We start from the raw sequence: 27,572 nt of genomic DNA, 5'->3' as shown, positions 1-27,572 counted from the left end.
CCTTAACACTGACGTGACATACCCCACTGTGTCGCATAGAGGGTATACAAGAGAAAAAAAGTTAATTAAGGTGTTTGCCCACAACAACAAAGACAGACCTTATAAATGAGATATTTATCTATCAGTGGACACACAGACATTCTGCGCGAGGCAGGGGCAGCCGAACCCTGTGTTCTTTCTGGTTCTGGTGTTGTTGCTAGTTGAGCTGGTTGGCTGGTTGGCTGGCTGGCTGGCTGGCTGCTGGAGCCTCGTTGCATGCCACCAAACGGCGAGTGTTTGCTTTTGAAATGTTTGTCATTATCGTCGTTAACTTTTTGATGAGTCGAACGTGTGTGATAAAAGTGTCACAAGGATTGAAAACGAAGCGAAACGGAAAAAAGGAAAACTAATAACGAATACACACCCACACACACACACACACACACACACAGACAAATAACAGATATATAATTTGGTACGTGAGAGGCAGGCAGGCAGCTGGAATCGAACTTCGCTTGCATGTATCTTTCAGATACAAATTGCCATTAGTTTATTGAGCGGCTGGAATTTATGGTTCTTCGTGCCGCTCGCCGCTCGCCACACGCTGCGTACTGCGTGCTGCGTGTGTCGTGGCCAACCACGCAACAAAGCGCCGCACACAAATGCTCACAAATCTCTGCCTCACACACACATGTGGGTCCTGGACTCCTAAATTTGCCGCTGCCCGCACCACCTATGCCCCTGCCCCTGCCCCTGCCCCTGCCCCTGCCCCTGCCTCAGCCCTGCTGCTTTCTTCGCTCCCCATTTCAATTCTCTCGCATTTCTGGCATTTGTGGCACGTACAAAATTCATTTGTTGCACTATTTGATGAAAATGAAATCAAATTAAATTTTCGGCACAAATTCAAAGTGAAATTTTTTTCGTACGCTAATAAATATCTCTGTGCTGTGTGTGTGTGTGTGTGTGTGTGTGTGTGCGGGCATTTCCCTGTGCGCCTTGTTAAGCAGAATAATGTGCGGACATGATAAGGACTTTTCCAGCGCCTCCAGGCTGCGGCTCTAGCTCTGGCTGCGGCTCTGGCAAATACATGTTTGCGGACAAAATATGCCTTAAGTTTAGCATCTGGAAAATTCCGAATGAACATCGAACAATTAGCAATGCCTTTTACGCAAGGTAACTGTATTTGTATCTGCCAAACGAACCTTCTGCTGTATCTGAATATCTATATCTGTATCTTCAAATATATTTTCAACTGAATGTGACTTCTGCCTCGCTTGGTAGATATGCCTATGTAACTGTATCTGTATCTATATGTATCTGTATCTGCACATTTATCTGTATCTAATTCAGTATCAGTATCTGTACCTATATATGTATCTATAGCTGCATTTGTATATGTATCTGTATCTGCTTATTTATCTGTATCTGCATCTATATCTGTATCTGTATCTGAATCTGTATCTAATTCAGTATCTGTATCTGCATCTATATCTGTATCTGTATCTGTATCTGAATCTGTGTCTAATTCAGTATCTGTATCTGCATCTAAATCTGTGTCTGTATCTGTATCTGTTTGCACATGTATTTTTATTGTTTATCTTTATCTTTATTTCTAAATTTGGTTTCATGGAATATTTGTAAATTTATTCATAAGTCGCTAACCAGTTTTTGTGCTGTTTCACATTGCTAAGTAAGCCAACAAAAATCCCCTTTCGTCAATCGAAAGCTCGTCTGATCAGGCACTTAGAACATATCACGATATTCATTCCCAATGACTTAACGAATTCAGAGACTTTCGCGTGTCTATACATATGCCAAGACACATAAATATATTTAACTGGTGCAAGTTACAACAACAACAACAACAGCAGCAAAAGCTCTACAAATTGCATTCAAATTGCATTCACTTAGTTCGGGACCAAAATGCATGAGAGTGTAAATTGTATTCGGGCTGAAATTGTCTCAGAGGGATGCTCGTTCACAATTATGCCGTAATAACTGTAATCAGCCGCTGCCTCTGGGTCGCCAACTAGTTAGAGTTTGGGCCATAAACATAACAAGAACTAACTAAACAGCAATAATAGCACCAACAACAAGCACCGGCATTTGCCCAAAACAAAACAAGTTGTCTCTAACACACACACACAAACATAAACACAGACTCTGTTATTCAGTCTGCTACAGCTGCTCTTATACTGTGTACGAAAAACCTGTATTTATCTTCACCGAAAGAGAAGCTCAGTTTAAGAGAACATTCTTTTATTAAATGTTTATTTTGATTTAATTTTAAAAATTATTGTCAACAAGAATATATATGTATATATGTGTATGCAATTTATTTTGTTAAATTATATATATAAATTTAGTAACAATATATAATTTCTCAATTGCAGCTTCATTGCACAAATCAAATCTCCCAAAATAACACAAACAATATGTGAGGCATAACATAATTAGCTTGAGAGTTTCTCTTCCACACACGACGCACTGTTAAAAACTCTCTTCGGAATGTAAGCGAGTGCTCTCAGCACTGCTAAGCGCGTCCCATGCTAGTCAAACGGTTCTGTCGCGTCAGTGTATTAACAGCGGCCGTCGTGTGCGCACGCATAGCGCTTGGCAGAAGCAATAAAATTATAGTCTGTGAATATCTTCAAGCCCCGTCGCTCGTGTAGTTCGTGTGTTTTCGAGCAATTGGCAGTTGGTTTTTCTGTGGCCAGCAAAAGGTTTTGGCAAGTGATGCGTTGAACAGCAAATGAAAGCAAGTAACGCAATTTAATGCAAATGTGTGAAAGTGTGGAATAAATATTTGCCAAAAGCAAATTACAAACAAAAACAAAAATAAAACAACTAAATTTTCTGTTGTGCTGCTTGCTTAACAATTTTGAGTGTGCGTGAACAACAAAAACAGTTGAAGACAATAACAAATTGTGGATTAAATAATTCACACCACGCAGAGCTTTTAAAACGGTATGTATTTACAGCCATATTATAATCACTCACACAGACGAGTGCTTTCATGTTTGCATTACACTTTGAACCCCGTTACTTGTAACTCTACTTTTTTCATATTTAATGTCTCTTTTTGAGCGTTGCTTTCTGCGTCTAAGCTACGCTTGGCGCGCACTCTTCTGTCGGTCTGTTTCGCTCTGACACTGGTTAGCCGTCTCGCTTTGACCTGTATGTAGATCAGTGTTAGTTGTTGGTGTTTGTAGCTGGTGTTTTAAGCGGTTAATTTGCGCTCTCCCATGGCAGAGTGTAAGCTGGAAATAACTGTTGTTACAGTTACACAATCAGTCAAAGCACTTGTTATCTATTATTTTTATGCATTATTTCCGCGACTCTCTTTAACTGTTGTTTCGCAAATCTAACTGCATATGGCCTTGGCGCGTGCTTCGTTCGTCTCTATTGCCTTCTTTTTCTGTCTTGCCTTTTTTTCGTAAGCCAAAGTTTGATCTGTCGCACGCTTTTGTAAGCTTAGCTAAAAGCTCAACATATCAGCACTCAGTCAACATGCGTATGTCTGCATATATGAGTATGTGTGTGTTCATTTGTTTTTGCAGAACCTGTTTAAGAGTAAACAATAACAACAACAGCAGTGTGGTCACAATAAAAGTTTTTGCTCTTCGCTCAACAGGTTTTTTTACTTGCACTCTTGATGTGTTTTTGTGGCCAGAAAAGGTGGGAATTTCTATGGTTGATTATCGTGCGCAACTGAGCCGGCCTTAAAGCAAATTAAATGCATATGATATGAAATTCTAATTGGGAATTTACGGGGAACATGCTGTGCAGCCAACTTAACGCATTACCCGTGACGAAAGCAACGGCACAATGCTAAATAAACAATTATTTGACCCACGGCGATAACTGAATGTTTTTTTCTACATACAAATATACATCATGAAAATCAATTTGAAAATATGAAATCAAAAACTGTTTATATAAAAATGACGGCTTGTGGACTTTTATTGATTTAATTTCTCGGTTTTAATAATTCGATTAAAATATAATAAGTACGTTATCCACATATTTTACGACCTAAGTAAATAAATGAACAACAAAATGTGTGTACAAATGTTAAACAACAATCGTTGAAAAACGCTTTGAAATTTACTTAAAAACATTCCAGTTGATAAGCTTTAGGGGTTCAGAGAGCTCAGACCTTATCAATCTCTGGCTGGCTGGAGGAGAGTTCTTGATTTAAATACATATATTTATTGATATATATATTTCTATAAATAGAAAATTTGGAATTCTTATTATAACTAACTTTAATTCTTTAACAAGTTTATAGTAATATTCATCAACTGCAGAATATTAAACACAATTTTATGTCCATTTATATATTATGATTTTACTAATATTCATATTTATTCTTAGTACTTTGGTAAAGGCTGTAAATATTGTAATCTATTTAATCCTTTTTTGTAAGACTTTGGCCGCACTCTGCCATTAGATTAGATTTGGGTCAGTTTGTTTTTCTAAACTCATCTCAGATGAAAGACAACAACAGCAGCAACAACAATGGGCCAACAGAAGATAAATCAAGTTTCAGTTTGCCACGGAAGTCATTTAACCGTCTGCTAAGCAGCAACAACAGCAACATGGGGAAAAGCGGCAAGACAAAATGCTCAAGATGCTTCGACATGGCCTTTTTCGATCTAGTTAGGGCCACGTTAGTAGAAAGTTGCTATAATTGTAATGGCAGTTACGGTTATTGCCATGGCCAGCGGGCCCACACAGTAAAAGTTCGTCAGCAAAAATTTAAAAAACCATTTGTGAAACGACATGACATCTGTATTTCACTATATATATGTGTGTGTGTGTCATTTTTTTATTTGTTTGTTTTTACTTTTTGCAACAATGACACTCAATATTGTTTGTTTGTTGCCTTTGTGTTGTTTATGACAGTGTTTATTTTATTTTTTAAGTTAGATACAAATGTAGTTGTATGCGAGCCGACACATATATGCATGTATGTACGTACATGTGTATGTACATTAAGTACATATGTTCTGCATTGTTGTACGTTTAAGCAAAACTTTCAAATTCAATAAAAATTGCTCCGCCTCGTAGCTTTTTTTCAAATATTTATTTTATACTCTTTGGCAGCTGTTTTTGACATTAAGCAATTGTCTTTACACTAAGCGAAATTGAGTGACTTAAAAAGAAAATTATTAAAGGTGTTGACTTTCATTTTAAAAACATTTAATGCAATTTTTTGCATATGCTATTTAAGTTATTATTATATTTTTTAAAGTAGTGAACCCTTTGTTTTTTCTCAGTGCATCAGTTTCTGCTTTTGCCAATGACTCAGCAGCTGAGCAAACGCCTGTTGCTCTAACGCACGAAAGCAACTCACTTGGCCGCCATTTTTGCTGGCACGCTCAGCTGATTGCAAGCCACTCTATCTCGCGCTCTCATCCTCTCTCTCTCTCTCTCTCTCTCTCGCACTCACTTCAACGCAGTGTCTTAAGTAGCTTTATCAACTGTAGTCGATTCCGTAGCTAAAGAGCGCAAAGATCAGCTCATCGACGTCACAAGATTGCACGACTCGTGGGCTTCTCTTTAATTAAGATCTTAAAACTAGCCGAACGAGTCGAAATTGAATTAATTTATTCATTTTCCTATTTAATCATGAATTGATGTAAAACCCCGTTTCCCGTTTCACGACATTCTTATGGCTTTTACGACGCGTCGTCTCATGGGTTTATAGTTCTATTATGAACGTCTACAATGCACAATTTTCCACTTGCCTAATGCCTTCATCAGCTGCACAGGGAGTGGAAAAACTCATTTATTTTTCCAACGCTATCTGTTGACTTTGGCTGCATTGTTTGTGGTCCCTACCTGAGCTCGACTGCCTTATATATTTATTCTTTTGAATTCTACCCCGTCGATGAGCTCGAGAATGTTTATAAAACGGCATGCACCTGATCGCTGCTAAACCATGTCTAGCTGACTCCTTTGTGTAACCTACCGTATCGAGCGACTTGATTAGCGGCTGTTTTATAAATCGATTTCGTAATTAAACCCAGCCCAACCAGCTGTTGTCACATGCGCTTTGTGTAAATAAGACATAAATTATGGCCATATACCCCACACCGGGTGAAAATAATATAAAAAACAGGAATGTATAAATAATAAACCTCTGGCGGGCCAATTAGCTGCCACGCCTACGTGCCAGCTACATTTTCAGCATATTTTCTCATTTCACTGAAAGTAACAGAACCACAAGAAACATTAGACGCGCCTAAACGTCGAAATTAGCGGCCAAAAAAAGAGAAATTTAATTAAAGCAACATAAACGTAAAAAAAATGCATAAATTTAAGGCACCGTCCACCTGGCGAGCGGGCACCCACCCACCTGGCTTGTAATATTGTAACCTCAAAGCAAAAAACGTGTAATTTTCACGGTCCCAAGCTGCTGCTTTCTCTAACCCCCCGCTTATTCTATTTACCACTCTTTCTCTCTCTCTCATTCTGCTCCTGCTGACGCTTTTCACTAGCTAGGCCGAGCCAGGCCCAGCATAATGATTAGGGTCAGCATGAGGCGACCAAAAATAAAAACTAGCCAAGCAGTTAGACTTAAGTCGAAGCTTGAATACTCTAATGAACAATATGAGAAACAAGAGATGGAACTATGAAATACAGAGAGTTACTTATTCAGAGTATACGAGCCCCAACCACTATTAATTCGAACAGCATGTTTTTTTTGCAGTGCGCAATGTTTAACACACTATATTATCAATACAACTAAAGATAACACATACCAATGCATTTCGTCTCAAAGAGAATTTTATTCTCTTCACGACGAAAAAAAAAGTTTTGCTCTATTTCCAACAACAACAAAAATATGAGTAATTTATTCAAACGGTTTGCTTAAGAGATAAGAAAAAAGTGACCACTATTAATTCGAACGCGGCGTAATGTGATTTACTATCATACTTAAAACAATAATTTAATTAATATTAGAATTGTGTAACGTCGCCCTTGGCCTGCATTACGCATTTAACTCGTTTTGGCATTGAGCTTAACAAATTTTTGCAATGCTCTTGAGAAATTGAGTCCCACATCTCTTGCAACTTGATTTTCAAGTCAGAAATATTCCTTTGTGGCTCATTTCGAAGCTGGTTTTTCATTAGCCACCAAATATTTTCAATTGGGCTTAGATCTGGACTATTTGATGGCCAATCTAAAACCTCCATTTGATTATATTGCAGCCAATTTTTGGTTCGCTTGGCTGTGTGCGATGATGCTCCGTCCTGCTGAAAAGTGAATTCACCGCAATCTGATAGTTTTGGTATTGATGGCAACAAACTATCTTGTAAAATATTAATATATTTTTCAGCATTAACTGTCCCTTCAATGAAATGAAGTTTTCCTAATCCTTTGTGCCATAGTGCTCGCAGGAAACTTTGTTGTTCTTTTAAGGCAGTCTTTATGGTATGTTTCTGACCTCTTACGGATGACGCGTTTTCTCGTATCGCCGACACTAACATCAAATTTAGCTTCATCGCTGAATATGATGGTATCCCATTGCCTTTGAGTCCAAGACATCCTTTCCCGAGCCCATTGCAAACGCTTCTTTTTTTGACGAAGCGTAAGCAAGGGTTTTTCCTTGGCCTACGAGTAAGATTACGAGTAAGTTATTGGGTACGATGCACAGGTAATAACAAAACATACTTTATAAAAACCATATCCAATACTTTTTAATTGCTGTCGCGTCCACTCTCGCTTGACAGTTTTGCCAATTGTCTGCGACCACTTAGAAGCCAAATTTCTCAAAGATTGGCGACGATCAGCCTTAACAATTTTGGCCAGTTGTCTTTTGTCGCGGGGTGTTATTGCTGATGTTCGGCCTCTATTCGCAATGTTATTTTCAATATTCCCATTTTTTTTGAAAATTTGTATCACCCCATGCACAGACGACTTAGGCAAATTTAATTGCTTGCTTATCTCCGTAAGTGTCTTTCCAGATTTAAAATAATCCCTAATCAATACTCTGATTTCTTTAGAAATAGGTTTACCACGAACCATCGTTGCTAAACTTCTACTGATCTGCAGCAATTCTAAAATTTTTTTGCATGCTGTATTGTGACATTATTTGCAGATCATAACTAGATAATGATTCCGTTACATTAGTTGCTTTTGTTTTGCTCTTCTTGAGATTAAGGTAAGCTTACGCCGCGTTCGAATTAATAGTGGTCACTTTTTTCTTATCTCTTAAGCAAACCGTTTGAATAAATTACTCATATTTTTGTTGTTGTTGGAAATAGAGCAAAACTTTTTTTTTCGTCGTGAAGAGAATAAAATTCTCTTTGAGACGAAATGCATTGGTATGTGTTATCTTTAGTAGTATTGATAATATAGTGTGTTAAACATTGCGCACTGCAAAAAAAACATGCTGTTCGAATTAATAGTGGTTGGGGCTCGTATAGACTACCTCATCCTGATTATAAGATTATTAAGATTAAGATTTAAATTCATTTTTAAAACTTACAACCTTTCCTTAGCCAATCAGTTATTGGCAAAGATTATCATTCCTCTCCGTTTAGCATTTTAAATTTTACAGGTCAGTTGACTTGCCCACTTCCACATAAAATTTCTGGCAAAGTTTGCAAACTTCATTATGTATTTATAACGCCCTATGCAAAGGGTATAATTACACGAGTGGCAGCAGCATCCGCAGCAGCAGCTTTCCAGCAATTTTTCGTTTAATTTTTCTCATATTATTTTTATCTTTTTGCCGTTTTGTGTTTGCAAAGATAAAAGCATTTGTCATTAGCATGAAGCGCCAAAGGTTTTCCAACTTCGAATTTTGAGTCTTTCCGCTGCCTAATTCCCTAAATATTTGAACTTCATTAGCAGTCCAGGCGACAGACAGGCGTCAGGGCCTGGCGACTACTTGACCTCTGCTCTATCCCCTAATGACCATTTCTTCATAATTTAAATTAAAGCCAATTTTAATGTATGCCGACCATCAGGCAGCCAAAATGCGCTCTTCATATTAAAAATTAACGTAAAAATGGATAGGAAGTAGAACGTCAACAATGGGAACATAAGAAATGGGAATTTGAAGACGCTTGATTGCGTTTGAAGCCAGCTATAGATAGAGGAAGAGAAGTAAAAGTATTACATTTATATAAAAGCATTTTTAAATTACAGAAAATATTGTCATGGTTTTGTCTTGGCTTAGACTGATATCTAAGCAAATAAAATATGCCCTTTCTGCCAATAATACCAAAGGTTGACAGAGTCTTAGGCAGTTAAAGATGAGTACTCAAACATGATGAGAACTCAAATATATTCCACGATGCATTCAGTAATTAACGAGCTCTCCACGAAGCACTCAAGCGCTCATATAATATGTGGGCGCAGGCACGAATAAAAAGACAAACGTCATGCCTGGCTGAGCGATGTCCCTTAAACACTTGAGGAACACTTGAGGAACTGGCAGTAGATGGAAGCCGCTGATTAGCGGCGTTGAGATAGGTAAAAACTGGACAAACGATGACCAAGGTCTGATAAAATAAGTCCCCGGAGTAACATTTCGCCTCGCACACTCAACGCTCGGCTGGCTAATGCGTCGGGTTCCTCTGGGAGCGGGCAGCGCCTTAATAATTACATACCCTGAGAAAAGGTGGTTGCCCATTCAACCAAACAGTTTCTAGAAAATCAGTTGTCGTATATTCTATACGTAAAGGTGAAAATAAATTGGCACTCTTTGAATTATATATTACTGATTGCTGGGGACAGTTGAAATTATATTGTAATCTGTTTTGTGGACAGCGGAATGGCCAATTCCTGCAATTTTAATGGCTCTGGTGACTCATGTTTAAGTGTGATTTGGCATTTGCTTAAACATCAGAACACAAATTATATATGCACACACACATACACGCATACACATATACATACAGTTGAAACTCGCCCACATACATATGTAAATAGGACCATGGGTCGAATGGCTTTGCTGCTTAGAATGCTATTAAAATCGGCGTTGCGTTGCTTTACGACCTTATGACCCCGTTACGAACCCACCCAACAGTCAACAGCGACGTGTGGTCAGAGATAATCGAACACACACACACATGCATATACATATATATAAATCTCTATCTGTGTCATAAAGTTTACGAATGGACATTTAAAAACTGACCCGCTGTGCGGTGCGTCGCGCTAAGAACTCGCCGGAGTACAAAAGAAAAAGAAGAAGAAGACAATAAAAAAGAGTGTCATAAACATAAAATTGATTTTAAGTTGTTCGTTTATTTAAATAAACTAGTTTTTAAAGTGAGATCGGGTATATAGGTTTTGTGCAGAGGATAGAAAATAGCGATATAAAACTTAAGAAATCAGCTTAGCACAGAATCTACTTTTACATAGATCTAACAAATCAATTCATCAATCAATCAATGAAACCAATGTCAGTTATAATATTAATGACAAATGTTTTGCTACATGTCACAAATGGACACATGTATTTACCTATATTTTATTTTAAAGTCACAGATTATTACTTATTTTTAGTTTTATTCAGCAACTTTGGTTTCTATGATTAATGATAGTATCTTGTTTATCTGTACCGCCCCATTTGATGCCCTTTAGCTATGTCCACGTAAAAAGTAGGGTATTGCGCTGCGGGTATACTTCTCGCTGCCATATTTGAAGCTCTGTTTCGTCTATGGGTTTTGCCCACTCTCACCCAGAACTCACTCTATGCATCGCTCTTCTGAAGACACATACTTGGGTTAATGATTGTTTTCTTCTGTCGTTTTGGTACAAGCTTTGGATTGAGACGCGTGGGCAGGGCTGTTGGGACGGGTTTTGCGTATTGATTTGGCTGTTGTTCACATCACAGTAAATATTCAATGCGTTATCACATTAATTACTGTTATTGTTGGCACAATGCGCATAAATTATTTAACAAGCCGCATGTTGATATTATCAACCGAAAGCGCTTTTCATGTTTTTTAATGACATCAATCCAAGAACAGGGCAACATATCGTACCGCTCCGACATTTTTATGCTCGTCCAACGAACTTATGGCGCAGTCATAGAACATGGGAGAAGCAAGTTGAATGAACCTGCAGCTTAAAGTTCTTTGAAGAGATCCTAACTTATTAAGTCTGTCAAATTCTACTCTATTCTATTCTATCTGGGTGCTGCCTACTCACAGTACTCGATAAAGAAACCAAGAATTGCTACCACACGATGCACTCGGAAATAACTTTGTGGCTTACTCATGCCTAACGGGGTCTCATGTTTCGTGATCGTGGCAGCCAAAAGGTGGCTTTGTAGCAACAGAGAAAATCTTTGGTGTAATTCAATTAAGCTTTGGAAAGAACTTTGTTTGATTTAATACGATTTTGTGGCTGACCAAAATTATATTTTCCATTTGGATTTCTTTTGTATTTATATTTCGATTATGTTAATCATTCAATCAACGTGGGAAAGCCAACAAGCGGCCTATGCTGGTAGTTACACTAAGCGGCTTATACAACTGATGGGAAAGGGAGGTGGTGAGGGGGAACAAACAAACATTGGCTTAAAGTTGGAAACGACTTCTCGTTGTTCCCATTGCCGCTTTTATCATTTGTCTTTTTAAAATCCAGATGTCTCGTTTCGCAATTACTTTTCAACATTTGTCGTCCTCCCAGTTTATTGCGCTTGACAATTATTTAGCCTGGCAAACATTAGCATAATGAAAAGGAAAATTCTGTTTGCCATGGAAAACTGTCGGGCAAAACTAAAAGCAATCATAAGATAAACACAAAACAGACTCCTCCAATCCGGTTAGAGCACAGAAATAATAATAATAATAAAAAAACTTTCATTTGCAATGCTCGAGAAAGTTAATTAAAAGATAATGACAATTTTGCTGCTTGTGTTTGGCTGGCAGTGCACACAACAAACGAATGAAAAGTATAAATTGAAATTTATAATTCTTAAAAGGATCCAGAGATGATGGCAGAGGGCTCAACGGAAACTATTTCTGCTTGCTATGGCAGAAGAAAATAGTAAAAGCTGAAGCCGATTGATTGAAATGTGCCATTGCCATCAGGAAATTTTACTTGAAAGTTATTTAAATAAAAAAGTCTTAATTTGTATTTGGTAATCCATCTACTGGAAGCTTGAACTCAATTCTAATCTAAATTTCTTAGAAAATATATTTTTCGCTTTAAAAATATTTGCTTTGATGGCCATTGGCACAGTTTGTTCCACAGTTCTGTGTGCTAGGCGTTTCTTTAAGACATAGAACTCTTAAAGTTTGAGTCAAAGCAGAGACGCAGTTGGTTTGCTGGTTTTATTTTTGCCACCTTGATGACTTGTTTGCATGTCTGCCATTTTGCCTGTCGACACTCAACGTCTGTCTGTTGGCATGCTAAATATTGATCAATTATGCCCGCAGGGACAGGACCTCTGTACTCTGTACGCTGAACGCTGTATCCTGTAGCCTGTAGACTGTGTCCCACAGTAGTTCAGAGGCGAAACAATTAGCGTGCGCCCCACAACACTATCAATCAGACTGTTTGCTAACCCACTCTTTAATTCTTATTTGCAGGTAAGCATTTGATGAGCTGCACAACAATAGAGTGAGCGAGTGAGTAATGCGCGGGCTTAGTGCCTCAGCTTTTGTGATGATCTACTTGAAAGAAGCTTCCTGCTTGAAACTTAATGCCAATTCAAATGACAGACAGGTCTCATTATCCAAATCATTCTTCTTTTCGATTGTCAAAAGATACCTGGACAAGCACTTGAAATTTAGTTCAGCTTCTCTGGATCTATGGGATTCAAAACTTTCCCACCTTGGCGAGCAAGCACTTAGTGGGAACCTAAATAAAAAGAGTTTATTCGTCATGCAGCTTAACATGCGGATAGGGCTAATAGTAATGCTGTGCGCAAACAAATTGAAAATTGACGCATCGAGGAAATATCGATTTGATAAAACTCAATTATAATATCAATTATCATTAGTACAAGCAATAAGAAAACTTTCCCAGCTGGCCAACAATTGATGACAGTCAGAAAACCCAGACATCCCACCACACCAGCACACAGCGAGAGAAACGTGAATTGCATAAAATTTAAAGCCAAATAGCCCAAAAATTGCTGACTTTTCTCCGGGTTGCCCTCATTAGAAATCCTCGAACATTTAATGCCAATTGAAGCGGCTCTAAAATGAAATAAAACAAAATTAATGAGCTACATTTCGTGCCTGACAACAACAAATACAAAGAAAAAAAAAAACGAAAAAACAACAAGACCAACAACGAATTGGGAAAAAAATAAATTAAATTAAGCGCTTGTTTCTCAAGATTTGGTCCGTGCCTCGATTTATTCCCAGAGTAGAAGATGTACGTAGATGTACTGCGGCATTTTAGAAAAGTTTCTAGACCAATACGTCTAAAGCACAATTGATTGTAAATAAGACACTCACACACACCCCTATACACACATGTAGCACACACGGGTGTTTTAAAAGCAAAGCAAATCGAAAATCGTGACAGGAATGCCTGAGAGCAAGACTTCGGCTCAGTTTCACTTGCAGGCACATCGAAATTGTCGAAGCCAGCCTTTGGCTTATTTAGCCATATAGATGGCCTTAATTGCACATACACACTCTCTCGCACTCACACACACGCACACACAATGGCTACATATTTGATTCAATCAAACGCAGATCCATTGAGATCCATTATTATTTTCTCTTTCGCATTTAGTGACTACTTATAAATGGAATTGATTTGCGTTTGACAAACGTATTTTAAGCAGAGGAAAATTGAAAGGAAAAAATCTTTTTCAATTAATTTGCCAACAGCACGAGTGCCGTCAAGCAACCGCAAAATATTTTATTTATTTATATTAAGCCTGGCGGGCCCTCTGGAGTCAAAGTGTCAAAAGAGGCAAACAGCTGGGCGGGCACCATTAGATGGGAAGATGTTGACGGGAAGGGAGCCAAAATGTGCTTGAGTGGGAGGCATGTCCCTCCAGAGCAAACAAATCAAGCGACAACATTTGAGCGAACAGCGAAGGGATGGCGGCTGAGGAGTAGGAGGCGTATTTTATGTAGATTTTATTTGCAGCAGTCGCGAGTCAAGAAATTCACACAAACAAATTGAATTTTGTATATATTTTTTATATACCCGTATGCCAAACAAAAACATAAAGGGACTTGTTTGCCTAGCGCCCCACAAATGCTGCCACAGTATGTGCTTTGCCCCGCACTCAAAAGAGCCTCAATAAAATTGTCAGTGACTGAGTGAGGGATAGGTTTTTGCTTCAGGACTCTGATGTATAGTCATGTCATTTTGGAAAGCTTACATATGCTCTGCTATTTTTAATATAATTTTTAAGCAAACGATTCTTAGCGCAAGTACTCTAGATATCATAAATGTATTCTAATTTGTGATTTTCATTTCGAATTTTAAATTAATTATCGAAAAAGGAGTTGCAATTTCCCTTCAATCTTCTAGCTAAAAAAACATATGGCTATTCGCCTGCTACTTGTCATCTTTTGTTGCTGTCATGATTCGGTTATTTATGTTATTTTTTTATAAATTTTTTATTTACTTTTCGTTGATATAAAATGAAATAAAATGAAAAATATTTGTGAACATTTTTATGCAAATCAATGTGCAGGGCACGCACCCAAACGAACGCGCCACAAGTCACCACAGAGACACCACGTCGAGCAAATAGGGACGCTTAGCGCTAGAGAAGGGGTGGCGGTGGGGTGTGGCGAGACGGCGTGTCAAGCGGCCCAGAAATTCATAATATAATTTTGACATGGCGAAAGGACAGCTTGACAGCCGTAAACAGTGAAACATCAAAAAGTTATCGCAAACGCAGCGGCGTATCCTTTGCCGTACCGTTGCCCAAGGCGCTGCAAGAAAAACAAAAGCGCGAACAATAAAAGGCAAAAAAAACAAAGCAAACAAGAAAACAGCTCCAGCAGCCAGGACACATGTTCACCAACACCGGCTGACAAGCCATTTTTTTGTTTATTTTATTTTATTTTATTTTTATTTTTTATTTTTTTAAGTTTAAAATCAAGGAAAAGTTGCCGTTACTTTTTCCCTTTTCGTTTGCTTTTTTTTACATTCCTTTTTTGCGTTTTCATCGTCAGTGAAATGCATAAAGTTTTACACAAAAGTTGCTTGTTGGATTTGTTTGTCGCCAAAAGGATGGGCAATGCGAGAGTGAAACGAGCTGGTAGTATATACACGTACATTTATATATATATATAATAGATATATATATATATTTAGATATATATATGTGTACATATTAGTATATAAGTAGTAGCAAGTGAAGAGTTTCGGGCTGAGTTCAGAAGGTCGAACTTGCAAACTGACTGTGAAAGTTGCTTTTCCCTTTGTTCGCTGGGATTTTCTTCGGGTATTAGCATTGTTAGCCGCATTTTTTGGCCGTGTTATGCTTCATTTTGCCACAAGCCTGAGTCTAAAAGAGAGCGAGTATTCAAGCAAAAGCAAAAAAATATAGAATGGGAAACATGTAAAAAAAAGTAAGCTGAGGAAGTCAAAAGGCGCTCGTGCACTTTTGCGGTTGAAGGCGAGACCAATTTGTAGATGTGAAAAGTTTTAGAATCCCTCTGTCTCTCTCTCTCTCTCTCTCGCTCGCTCGCTCTCTTCGCTTTGCCATCACGTTTCAAACAGACTGTTAACAAGGCAGACACTTTGAATATTTCGCGACTGTGAAGATGCAAAAACTTGAGAATTTTGAGCCGTGAGTAGCTGGCAAAGTAGCTGCTAATAAGCGGGAAGGTGGGAATCTAAACACACCTGTTGGCGCAGTTGTCAGTTGGATATGTAATCCTAATCCTGTGCACACACATCTATCACGTATCCCTAGCACATAATAAATCCCATAAACAAACAACTCAAACATTTTTGGGCACATTTTGCAGAGTCGGCGGCATTTGCGCTTTCAATAAAGGTCATAATTCATGTTTTGCAATAGCAGGATGCAAATACCAGCATACAGCGGCAATTCGATTGAATTACCAAGGCAACAAGCACATGCAAAGACACACAGTCACACAAATATTCCTACATACAAAAGCCTCACATACTGAATGCACAGCAGCAAAGTCCTTGAATGGAAGATTTAAGATTTTACTAAAACGATAAATTGCGGCAAAAGGTGTCTTTCATTCGCTCAGATATATAAACATATATATATATGCATGGAGAAGTATGTGTGTGTGGTTTGTTGGTGCAGATTTGTTTGTCTGATAGCCTGAAAAAGTGCCGAGAAACCTGATTTTTAACTGTCAAACTGAATGGCGCAGACTTGACTACAAAAGGTTTTGCTCGTATGGCTGCATATGCTGGAAATGAAATGAGATTTCCCTATAGATAGCGCGCACATACACACACACATTTACGCACACAGACACACAGTTATACTCATATCTCACACATATGAAGCTCTCGCTGTCTGGCTGTAGAAATTCTCAATTTGAATGCAAACATGTTGGATTATTATGATTTCCTTCTACCGCTGGCTGTTTTTTTTATTTTTTTTAGTTTGTTAACTGTCAGAGATGTATGTTTGTGTGTATGTGTGTGTATGGTATATATGCTGCAATTTTTTTTGTTGCTGTGACAAGTATTAAGTGCAATCAAAAGAAGATTTACCAGCGTCATGAATGAAATATTTGCATCATATGCTGCACACAAGAGGCAACAGTTTTGCCACCTATAGCTGCCAGCTGAGTCCTTAGAACACATACACACCCATTCACACATGGCTGTACAGGTATCCTTTATCGTTTGCTTGCTTGGTAAGCATAAAACTCATTTGACATGATATTTATGGCACTTTTCGAGCATGGCTAATAGAAAATGTTATCGCATGCACAGTGCGCTAGACTCCCCTGCACACTGGTGGCAGGAGCGTCTATCTTGATGCAACCAGGTGAGTTTTAATTATTGATTACGACGCAGAGTGTCGGGTACGATGACAAACAGATGATAAGGCACTGCTGCCAGCACAAAGTGAAAGGACCTGAACTCATTTTCAATTAAGTTTGTTGCTGTTGCTGATGTTGCTGCCGTGTGCTGTGAAAGCTTTATAACAATAACAATAACAAACGGCCACAAATATAGCAACAACAGCCGTAGGTTTTTGCTACATTTGGTTAAATTTTCTCATGACTTTAGTGTAACCTTTCCCACAATTGTTATTGTTGTTGTGCACCAAATTGCTTAGACAATTGGGCACAAACAATCGATGCAACGCGACGAGGCAATTGCAAGCAACCAGCAAAGCCAAGCCAAGCCAAGGCAATCCGAGCCAAGCACTGCTTACCAATGTTGCAACAATTTGATTTGGGGCTCTCGCTACGTTTTCGCATTCGCATATTCATGTTGACATCGGCGCATATGCGCATGCATAACAAAGGAGAACTGCAAGCAGCCTATGCTCCTATTGCTCTGCGACACCAACAAGCCTGTGAAATTGAGCTGCATACATTACACGCTATGAGCCGTTATTAAGATGGCCCACATTGCCTTGCCACGTTGCTTGTTGCTGTCAGTTGTAGATGCGGCTGATTATTGATGGCTTGATAACTGTTATCAATGGCAGGTATCTTAGATAACATCATGATTCGAGCTTCGAGCTCAAACTGACAGCTCTAAAATTTGGGTACGTTTTGGGCTGTCAGCAATAGTTGCCTGAGCCATAAATTTAAAATATTTGAAAATTAGATATATTCTATATAAAAATATCCCAGCTGTTAGACAGTTCTTTATTATGCAAATAAATATTAATTAATGACATCGACTACAAATATCATTAGATCCAAAGTCCAGAATCTCTAAAACTCATTTAATGAGTCAATATTAAACTGAAAATAAGCGGATTATAAGCTTGCAATGTATTACGCTTGGTAAAGTGTATTTAGTACGTAGGAAGATACAAAATCGATGATTGTAAGTGCTGCCAGCTGAGAGAACTGTGCACTTATCAGCGGTTAATGGCGCAATTGATCATTTTAAAGCAGCTCGCAACTCAGATGATGTGTAAATGGACTGCATGTGTGTATGTGTGTGTACAGTTGGTGTGCGTGTGTGTGCTCAGTTTATGGCTGTACGGCTATCAGCGAGGCACTTTATGGTCGCAGCATGTGAGCGGTTCGTTAAAACGGTAAACGTAAAATTGGCAAAAGGCCGGCTATAAAATCGATGCAGGGCAGCCAGCTTACAAAATACATACAATGCAAACGGTAAATGTATATATATAAATATATACATATCTGTGTGTATGTGTATGTGCGTGTATGCATGTGTATGTGTATGCTTGTATATTTATGACCAATTTGGTAGAGTGCTTAAAACTGTAAACAGCGCATTGGCTGCGAGCGCACAAAAGTATGCAAAGTTAAAGCAAACGCAATTGCAAAGGAAACACAACAAACAACACACAGACACACACAACAAATATTGCGCATACGTCGCGTTCAAATTTGCATTGTTATCAGACGCTGGCAACGAGGCTGCGGTCGCTGACGCGTCTTGGGGCATGGCCCCACCAACCACCAGACACCACACTCTGCTGCCAAACAATGGGGCAGGCAGCGAGGCAAACAGCAGCGCTCGACTTGGCAACTGTTTTGGTCCCACTTGGCGTATGCGTAACTTCATATGCCAGGCAGCCATTCAGTCAGCACGTATGTGCGTGTGTTGCTTTTATGCCGTATGTGTATGCGTTATTAAATTTATTTGACTTGACGTGCGCACACACAGAAGGCAATGGAGGGGCACAGTGACTCGCAGAGAGAGGGGGAGAGAGGCAGTGCGAGAAAAAGGGAGGAAGTGAGAACAGGGACTGTGGTTGCTAGAGAAACAGAATAACAAGAGAAAGTGACTGGGGAGTGGATGAGATTGTGAGTTGGGATTTTGAAGGGAGCCTCCATGGATTTTGGCCATGAGTAACTCGGCACATAAATGTATAACTGTACGCATGCATTTGGCAACAGTTCTGCTGTATGTATCTCTCTCCTTCCCCACATCTGTGTGAGTGTGTGTGTGTGTATACCTTGCCCATACTCATTTAATATTTAAATTGCTTGCGGTTAAAATATCTCAAATGTGTGTGTGCCTGTGGCAATTTATATTTTAAATTATTAAAACAGACTTATTACATTACACACGATGTATGTACAAGTAAGGCTGCCTGCTTCTGGTTGTATGAATTCATCTCTCTCTGTGTGTTTGTGTGTGGCTTCTCAAGCTCGACTTGGCACACACATAAGACGGGCGATTTGTATGTTCTTTGTGGACTTATTTTAGACCTAATTGAATTTCGCATTTCACTTTTGCGTTGTTAACCAAATTCAAACTGTCAAAATGGAAGAATGCTTGACTTTTATGCAACAAAAAAATCCGTTATAAAATATGAAAACTTAAATATAAATATCAGAAATTGATATCTATGTGAAGTTTTAGATTTCCATTTAATATTCCTTTTGACTGCATTTTTCACAATTTGATTGCATTCAAACCAATTGCTCATTTTTGTGTTTTTTAAAGCATTTGTAAACCATAACAAATATTTATTCTAGAATATTTATGTATTTGCATAGTGAATATCTTTCATATTTATGCCATTTGCTGGAAACTTGTTTGATGCTAAGAAAAATACTCAGAATAATTAAAAGTTGCGTAATGCATTTGCATAATGTAAATATCTTTCAAATTAAAAGTTTTATTTCGATTGTAACTCAAATAAGCCGCTTTTGCTAGAGATTGTGAAATTCTTCTTCAGGCAGGGAAAGCGAATTTTGTTGCATAAGCAGCTTAAAGCTAACTTCGGATTGAGTCTTTGCTCTGGTTGCTATGCGCATAAGGAGCAATCTCTAATTTAATAATAAACCTCATCAAATGCTTATCTGCTATCAGCGCACAACAAATTGCCAACAGCTACAGGCGCAAGCATAAAAAAATCTGTAACAGGGTAGGAGAAAAATGTGAAGATAATCCCATGTGTGTATGTGAGTGTGTGATGGTGTGTGTGTGCATAATACATACGCGCTCTGTCGTGACAAATGATGTAAATGCCCTGCCCAACATGGCGCTATAGAATGAGATCTACTTTTCATTAGGCGCGAAAATATTAAAGAGCCGACAGCCAGAAATTATTACGCTGGTCGCAGCGTGGCACAACGAGGAAAACGTCATCAGCAGGCGATAACAAATTATATCACACATACGCCACATAGGCTGCACGTGTCATTGAGCAGCTCATCACGAACATTACCGCCGCCATCGCTGCTCTTAACATGCTTATACGAGCTAACAGCCAGCGTTATAGCATATCACATTTGCTTTGCCTCTCCCTCATACCCACTCTCTCACTCGCTGACTCTTCTGAGCTGTCTCTGTTTTGATTGTCAGGCAAAGCTAAGGAGCCGCCTAGAGCAACTGTGGCTGCTCCTCCTAAGTCTTCTGCTTCGTCTTCGTCGTTGGCTTCATCTTTCCTGAGCATGTGGGCAAGTCAACATTTGATATCGCATTGTTTACAGCTCCCGCTGTATGCCCTCAAGCGGTTTATTATTTATGTATCAGTTATGTGTATTATGACATTTCGTTTCCAAGTATATACATAACTACATATACTTGTGTATATTTTTTTCTCATACTTCCATATACATGCTCATATATTAGTATTAAAATAAAAATCAGTGCGGCTATAAAAGCCCAACTTATGCGCCAACTTCACTATGAAAGATTTGTATTTGTGGCCTTCAGCCTCTTGAGTTCTGTGCCCGGGACACGGAAGTGGGCGTAATTGCGTTTTTATGCTCGGCATTTGTAGGCCTTCATGTGTTCATTTCCGCACACAAAAATAAATACAACGAATCCAGCAAAGCTATTCACAGTGCGTGAAATAACCAAAGTATCATGGTATACACACATTTATGTAAACATATACATATAAGTTAACTTATAACACTTAGTTAGCTTATAACACTTAATGTAAGGTATTATTCAACACTTATTATCGGGTGCTAGACAAGTTAAGGAACAGCCCTGGCAAGGGCAACTCTACTTACGCCGGTGAGGCTATGATTTGTAAAAATATAGATCAGTCTCGTGTTTTAACTCGTACTGATAGGACATGCTAAAAATTGGTGTCATATAAGTAAAACTAAAAATAGTGAATATAATAAGAAAAACCAATAAAATTAACTGTTTCGATTATTCAAAAAAGAACAATTAAAAGCAGGGTTAAAAAGCGTTCTTCCAGTAAACCGCTTAAATAAATATTCACTCCGTCATTTGCTCGTTAAATGGCTTATTTCATTGTCTGAGCCCGAGGCCAGCAATAAGAGGCACAGTCGCCTCTCAACCTAACTTTCAGTCACCACAGGACTGGAAAACATATAATTGGCGCCCAACTAGTGGTCGGACTCCACAACCAACAACAATTAAGACAGCAGCGCGGGAGCTGCAATTGACAGATCTTATAAAGGGATTTTTTTTTTTTTGTTTTGTGTTAGTTGAATCTTGTAAGTGGATACTCTAGCCAAAATTTTTCTTCAAACACAAAAAGTGTTAAAATTTATTTTATAAAAAAATACCTAGGACTAGCGAGTATTTTATATTGCAATTGCATGTAAAAAAAAAAAAAAAAAATTAATGATCAGAACCAAGTGAGAGTGACTACTTTGGGAATTTTAGTGGCAGCAATTGATCATTCAGATCGTCAATAAAATTACATTGTGTTACTTTCTGTGTGTCTGAAGTTGTGCATGCAGTTCTCGTAGTTCAGAGCTGTGACGTAATTCGACCCATCTTCTGACGGTCCGTTTTATTTTTCGCGACCACTGACCTGCGCATGTCTCGGTTCAACCAATAGAGAAACCCTCGCAGGCAGTCTAGCGACTCAGATTCCGACTGTGCAGTTCTCCCACCATCAGGTAGAATGGATGTAGATCAGCTTACGGAAGTAATAAGGACGGCTATCAGCAAAGCTTTAGCCGAACAGGCTGCTGTAAACCAGCAGAGGGAGCATGCATGGACTCAAAAAATTAATGAGTTAGCTGAACAAATAGCAGATGCATCCCCATTAGTTAGAAGTTCTTTTTTGAAAATGCTGAAGACCAGACAAAAGGCCTTTGCAGACCCAGACGAGACGTTGCCGTATAACACATCAGTCGTGGCTACCATTAGGACCATAGATGAGCAACCGATCTATACCAAGCTTTACCCATATCCAATGGGAGCGGCTGATTTCGTTAATAAAGAAATCAAAGATCTACTAAAGAATGATATAATTCAAAAGTCCGTCTCTCCCTACAATAACCCAATATGGGTAGTAGACAAGAAGGGCACTGATGAAGCGGGCAATAGGAAAATGAGGTTGGTAATGGACTTTCGTAAACTTAACGAAAAAACCGTGCCGGACAAATACCCTATGCCAAATATATCAATGATATTGGGGAATTTGGGGAGAGCCAAATTCTTTTCAACATTAGACCTCAAGTCTGGTTATCACCAGATCATACTCGCTGAACGCGACCGTGAAAAAACCTCTTTCTCTGTGAACGGGGGGAAATACGAGTTCAAAAGACTCCCCTTTGGATTAAAGAATGCAGCAAGCATTTTTCAAAGAACCATCGACGACATACTGCGAGAGCAGATTGGCAAATTTTGCTATGTTGATGTCAATGACGTAATCATCTTTTCAGAAGATGAGGAATCCCACATTAAACACGTGGATCGGGTCCTAAAAAGCTTATACAAAGCAAACATGAGGGTCTCCGTCAAAAAGTCACGTTTTTTTAAGAAAAGCGTGAACTTTCTTGGTTTCGTAGTCACCAGCACTGGCACCACGACGGATCCTGAAAAGGTTAGGGCAATACAGGAGTATCCAGAACCAAAAACGCTGTTCGAGGTTAGATCATTTCTAGGCCTCGCAAGTTATTACAGATGTTTCATTAGGGACTTCGCCGCAATAGCAAGACCCATCTCGAATATCCTAAAGGGTGAAAATGGAACAGTCAGTAAGCATAGGTCCAGAAATATAAAGGTTCAATTCTCTGAAGTGCAGCAGAGGGCATTTCAGAAGTTGCGCGATATTTTGTCATCCGAGAATGTAATGCTCAGGTACCCCGATTTTAAGAAGCCATTCGATCTAACGACCGATGCTTCGGCTCACGGCATAGGTGCAGTTTTGTCTCAAGAGGGTCGTCCTATAACAATGATTTCAAGAACATTGAAGGACAGTGAGGTTAACTATGCAACCAATGAGAGAGAGTTATTGGCCATTGTATGGTCACTTGCCAAATTAAGGCACTATTTGTATGGGGTGAAAGACATTAATATCTTCACTGACCATCAACCCTTGACCTTCGCAGTTTCGGAATCTAATCCAAATGCGAAAATCAAAAGGTGGAAAGCGCGCATTGACGAGTCTAATGCACGTATCTTCTATAAACCTGGCAAGGACAATCTGGTTGCGGATGCCTTGTCAAGACAGCAGCTCAACGCTATAAATGAGCAAGAAATTGAGTCCTGCGCAGCAACGATCCACAGTGAGGTATCTCTCACCAACACCATTGAGACGACAGACAAACCCTTGAACTGTTTTCAAAACCAGATAGTGCTAGAAGAGGCGCGTTTCCCCTTAAAACGAAGTTTTATTCTTTTTGGAAATAAGAAACGCTACTTGATCAGCTATACATGCGTCGAATCGCTGCTAGACGAGCTCGAAGATGTAGTCTCACCCAAATGCGTAAATGCTCTCCACTGTAATTTACACACGCTTGCAATGATACAAGATGCATTGGTGCGAAGATACCCAGCCACAAAGTTCTGGCATTGCAAAAATCGCGTAGTGGACATATTTGCGGTTGGAGAAGGAAGGGAAATCCTCACAGTCGAGCATAATAGGGCCCATAGGTCTGCACAGGAAAATGTTAAGCAGGTACTCTCGGAGTACTACTTTCCACGGATGGCAAAAATTGCCAAGGAAATGGTACAAAACTGCAAAACATGTGCTAGGGCTAAGTATGATAGACACCCCAAAAAACAAGAGCCACAAGAAAAGATAGAAGAAAAGATCAGAAACGCTCAGACGACGCTCAGAGCTAGGGAGAACGCAAAGCGGCAGAATAGAGTCTTCGATGTTGGTGACAAGGATTTGGTCAAGTCCAACCGACGGCTCGGAAACAAACTCACACCTTTATGTGTCGAGAAGGCCGTGGAAGCAGACCTGGGGACCGAGGTCCTCATTAAAGGAAGGGTGGTCCACAAGGACAACCTAAGATGACTCCCTTGTTTTTTTATTACACCTTTTATTATAAGCCGCTAGGCAATTTAGAATAAGTTAGATATAGTTTTTCAATTTACCTTTAGCCACTTGGCATAATTTTTATAAAACAATTTGGTGGCGGGTACACCCGATGCCGGTGATTTAGAGCAGACTAGGTCCACTGAAATGCGACTAATGAATGCCAACAGTAGACGGATAGAAGTAAACACTGAGGTTCAAGACCAACTTAACCAGTTAACATTTGCTGTCAGTGGAGTTCTCGGGATAGCCAAAACTCACAAATTGATTTTATTGATTTATTTATTTGAAACACTGAAACACTGTCCAGAAACAGAATGCGGACGATGGAGTTGCAAAGTTTAATGCTTGCTATTACTCTCGCGAAGGCTCATTGTTAGCCCAAACATTTTGGACTCCTCAGATTTAAAATCAATTTGGCTAGAGGAATCCATCAACACTATACATTTTATAACCAAATTCCCAAAAATTAAAAAAGCCTGCAGAAAAATTACGATTTATCCTGTCGTCCACAAGAACCAGCAACAGCTCTATTCGCCCCATAGTTGGATGCTAAGCCAGAACCACAGCATGCAAATCTACAAGCGGAATCGTTGAGGAAACCCCCTTGTTCACGGCACCACCACCAACAGTAGAAGCTCATCAGCCAGCAACAACTAACGAACTCTTCGCGGCGGCAGAGCCAAGCGACTCTTCATCCATACTAGAACCAAGTCAAGAAATCCCCAAAACACCGCCAACTGCATTAATTCAAGAAGTTTCACAGCCACAGGTTGCTCCAACCGCTGCCCATCTCTGTCGACACCTGCCACGGCTGCCTGCTCATCCTCATCCTCATCGGCAGCGGCGTCACGTCAACTGCAGCTGCCGGCATTGTCGGCAGTTGCCGCACGGCAACAGCAGCTACTGCTGAACGGCTCTCTGAAGAGCAAGACGAAGACATTTCCTGCGTATCGAGCATCGGTGCGCAGCGAGAGCGACGACAAGGAGTACAGGGCGGCTAGCAGCAGCAGCAACACGATACCGACGACGGGCAAAAGTCGGCCAAGATCAGCGGCAAGAACTGTAACAATCTGCTGCACAACGCCGGCAATAAGCTAAGCGTGAGCAGCAACTCCTTCGGCCTATACGCAGCATCTGGCATCATCGCCCAAGAGCCCTGTCTCCAGCAACGGCCATCTGAACAAATACTGCCTGACGGACTTGACGCGCCGCAAGGCCGAATTCAATCGCCAGCTGAGCGCGCCGACAGACTACACACATCACTCGTCCAGTAACGGCTCATAGCATCGCTGGAGTGGTGGGACACAGTCATCACGGCCATCACGGGCACGTGCACGGCCAGTCATCGACGGCGCCAGCCACACTCAAGTCGCTGCAGCTGCACAACTTTGGTATGCATCATCCGATGCCAAGGCCCACGTCCACGTCGTGCACCAACAGCTTCAACAGACGCCACATACGTAGGCGCAAGAGCAAGCTTAGTAAGCGCCTGCTGAACGGCGATAGCGAAGAATCAGTACGCTGCTCATACTGCTCCGTATTGAATGTGAATGAGAACGACTTGCGGATTTCATTCGAGAACACCTGCACCGACTCGCTGGTCACCGCTGCTAATATGCGACCAAGGAACCGAAATGGTGCACTTTGATGATGTGTCGTTGTACGGCACTCCGAAAGAGGAGCCATATGCTGTGCTTTAATCTGCATTGGCTTCACTCTTTGGTGGATCATCGACGCAAAGAAGTCCGCGAAGCACTTGCGAGGAGTCGTCGCTGGAATTGGGTCGGTCGAGGACGACCTTACACTTGAGGGGGGGGTAGTTAACTTATAACACTTAGTTAGCTTATAACACTTAATGTAAGGTATTATTCAACACTTATTATCGGGTGCTAGACAAGTTAAGGAACAGCCCTGGCAAGGGCAACTCTACTTACGCCGGTGAGGCTATGATTTGTAAAAATATAGATCAGTCTCGTGTTTTAACTCGTACTGATAGGACATGCTAAAAATTGGTGTCATATAAGTAAAACTAAAAATAGTGAATATAATAAGAAAAACCAATAAAATTAACTGTTTCGATTATTCAAAAAAGAACAATTAAAAGCAGGGTTAAAAAGCGTTCTTCCAGTAAACCGCTTAAATAAATATTCACTCCGTCATTTGCTCGTTAAATGGCTTATTTCATTGTCTGAGCCCGAGGCCAGCAATAAGAGGCACAGTCGCCTCTCAACCTAACTTTCAGTCACCACAGGACTGGAAAACATATAATTTATATACACAAAAAAAATATATATATATTTATATATATATATATATGTGTGTGCAAATAATAAAAGTAACAAGATTCGTCTTGGCACATTGAGTAAATAATTGCAGAATTTGAGAACTGAGCTGAAGAGTCATTTCAGCAGATCAGAATTGCTTACAATACCTGTTTTATTACCTGTTAAATGAAGCTTGACTTTATTCCTTGTTAGTTTCAGGGTTGCAAACAAAACGGCATTTGGTTTCTAGTGAAAATATTTGAATAATGACATTATAAATTATTCGATTATTCGTATGCATTAAAGGTCATTTGTTGCTTATGATAGCAGATATTATTATTAAGCGAACACGGAGCTTTAAGCTCTCTCTATTATACTTTAACCTGTTCAATTATGGTTGATTATTTATTGTTTCGCTCAAGATTGTATCTGTATAATGTGACAGACAAATATTTTATATATGTGTGCGCATTTTTTTATTATGGTATATAATTTCGTGGAAAAGGAGTGTTGACAAATGCCTGGAACTGCCTAGAGCTAACCTAAGGCAGTTCATAATACGTTATCCGTCGCTGTCTCTGTGTCGCCGCATAAGCTTACGGCCGGCACAATCACAATCATTAAGCCATTATTGTTGTTATTATTATTTCACTTATACGCCTTTCAATACAGCTGGCTCGAGCGCACAACAGGGCAGCCAGAATCAACCACCCACCAGGCTTATACATAAATTCTCCAATTTATGGGAACGGGCATCGTTCGAAACCACTTTTCAGTGATTTACGTACTTTGCGAGAGTTGTGGTTCCTCCGAGGGATTTTCCTTTGCGTTTTTATCGATAAACAACTTGAAATGCAATGCAAAAATATAAATGAATTGCAAAAAGGAACGGAAACGGCAACAAGAGCACACAAACGGTGAGAGTGAAGTGCGCATACTTGACAGACATTTATCCTCCACGCCCTGTAGCGTCAAGTGTCCTGGCATTGCTGCATCGG

At 39.6% G+C, this 27,572-nt stretch overlaps 1 protein-coding gene across 2 annotated transcripts in view; it reads left to right on the top strand.

The window, feature by feature from the left end:
- The first annotated feature begins 2,566 nt into the window (after positions 1–2,566).
- The window catches only part of LOC111600626 (protein toll), a 52,602-nt gene continuing 27,596 nt past the window's right edge, over positions 2,567–27,572 (top strand). For both annotated transcript variants that reach the window (XM_023317038.2, XM_030224729.1), the window contains exon 1: positions 2,567–2,946. The gene's annotated coding sequence lies outside the window, so the exon portion shown is untranslated. The remainder of the gene's footprint in view (positions 2,947–27,572) is intronic.

The sequence above is a fragment of the Drosophila hydei genome, unplaced genomic scaffold, assembly GCF_003285905.1.
Source record: "Drosophila hydei strain 15085-1641.00,03,60 unplaced genomic scaffold, DhydRS2 tig00008119-arrow-pilon, whole genome shotgun sequence".
NCBI classification, from domain to species: Eukaryota; Metazoa; Arthropoda; class Insecta; order Diptera; family Drosophilidae; genus Drosophila; species Drosophila hydei.
Note: the sequence above shows the minus strand (reverse complement) of the source record. Positions and strands in the feature narration are given on the sequence as shown.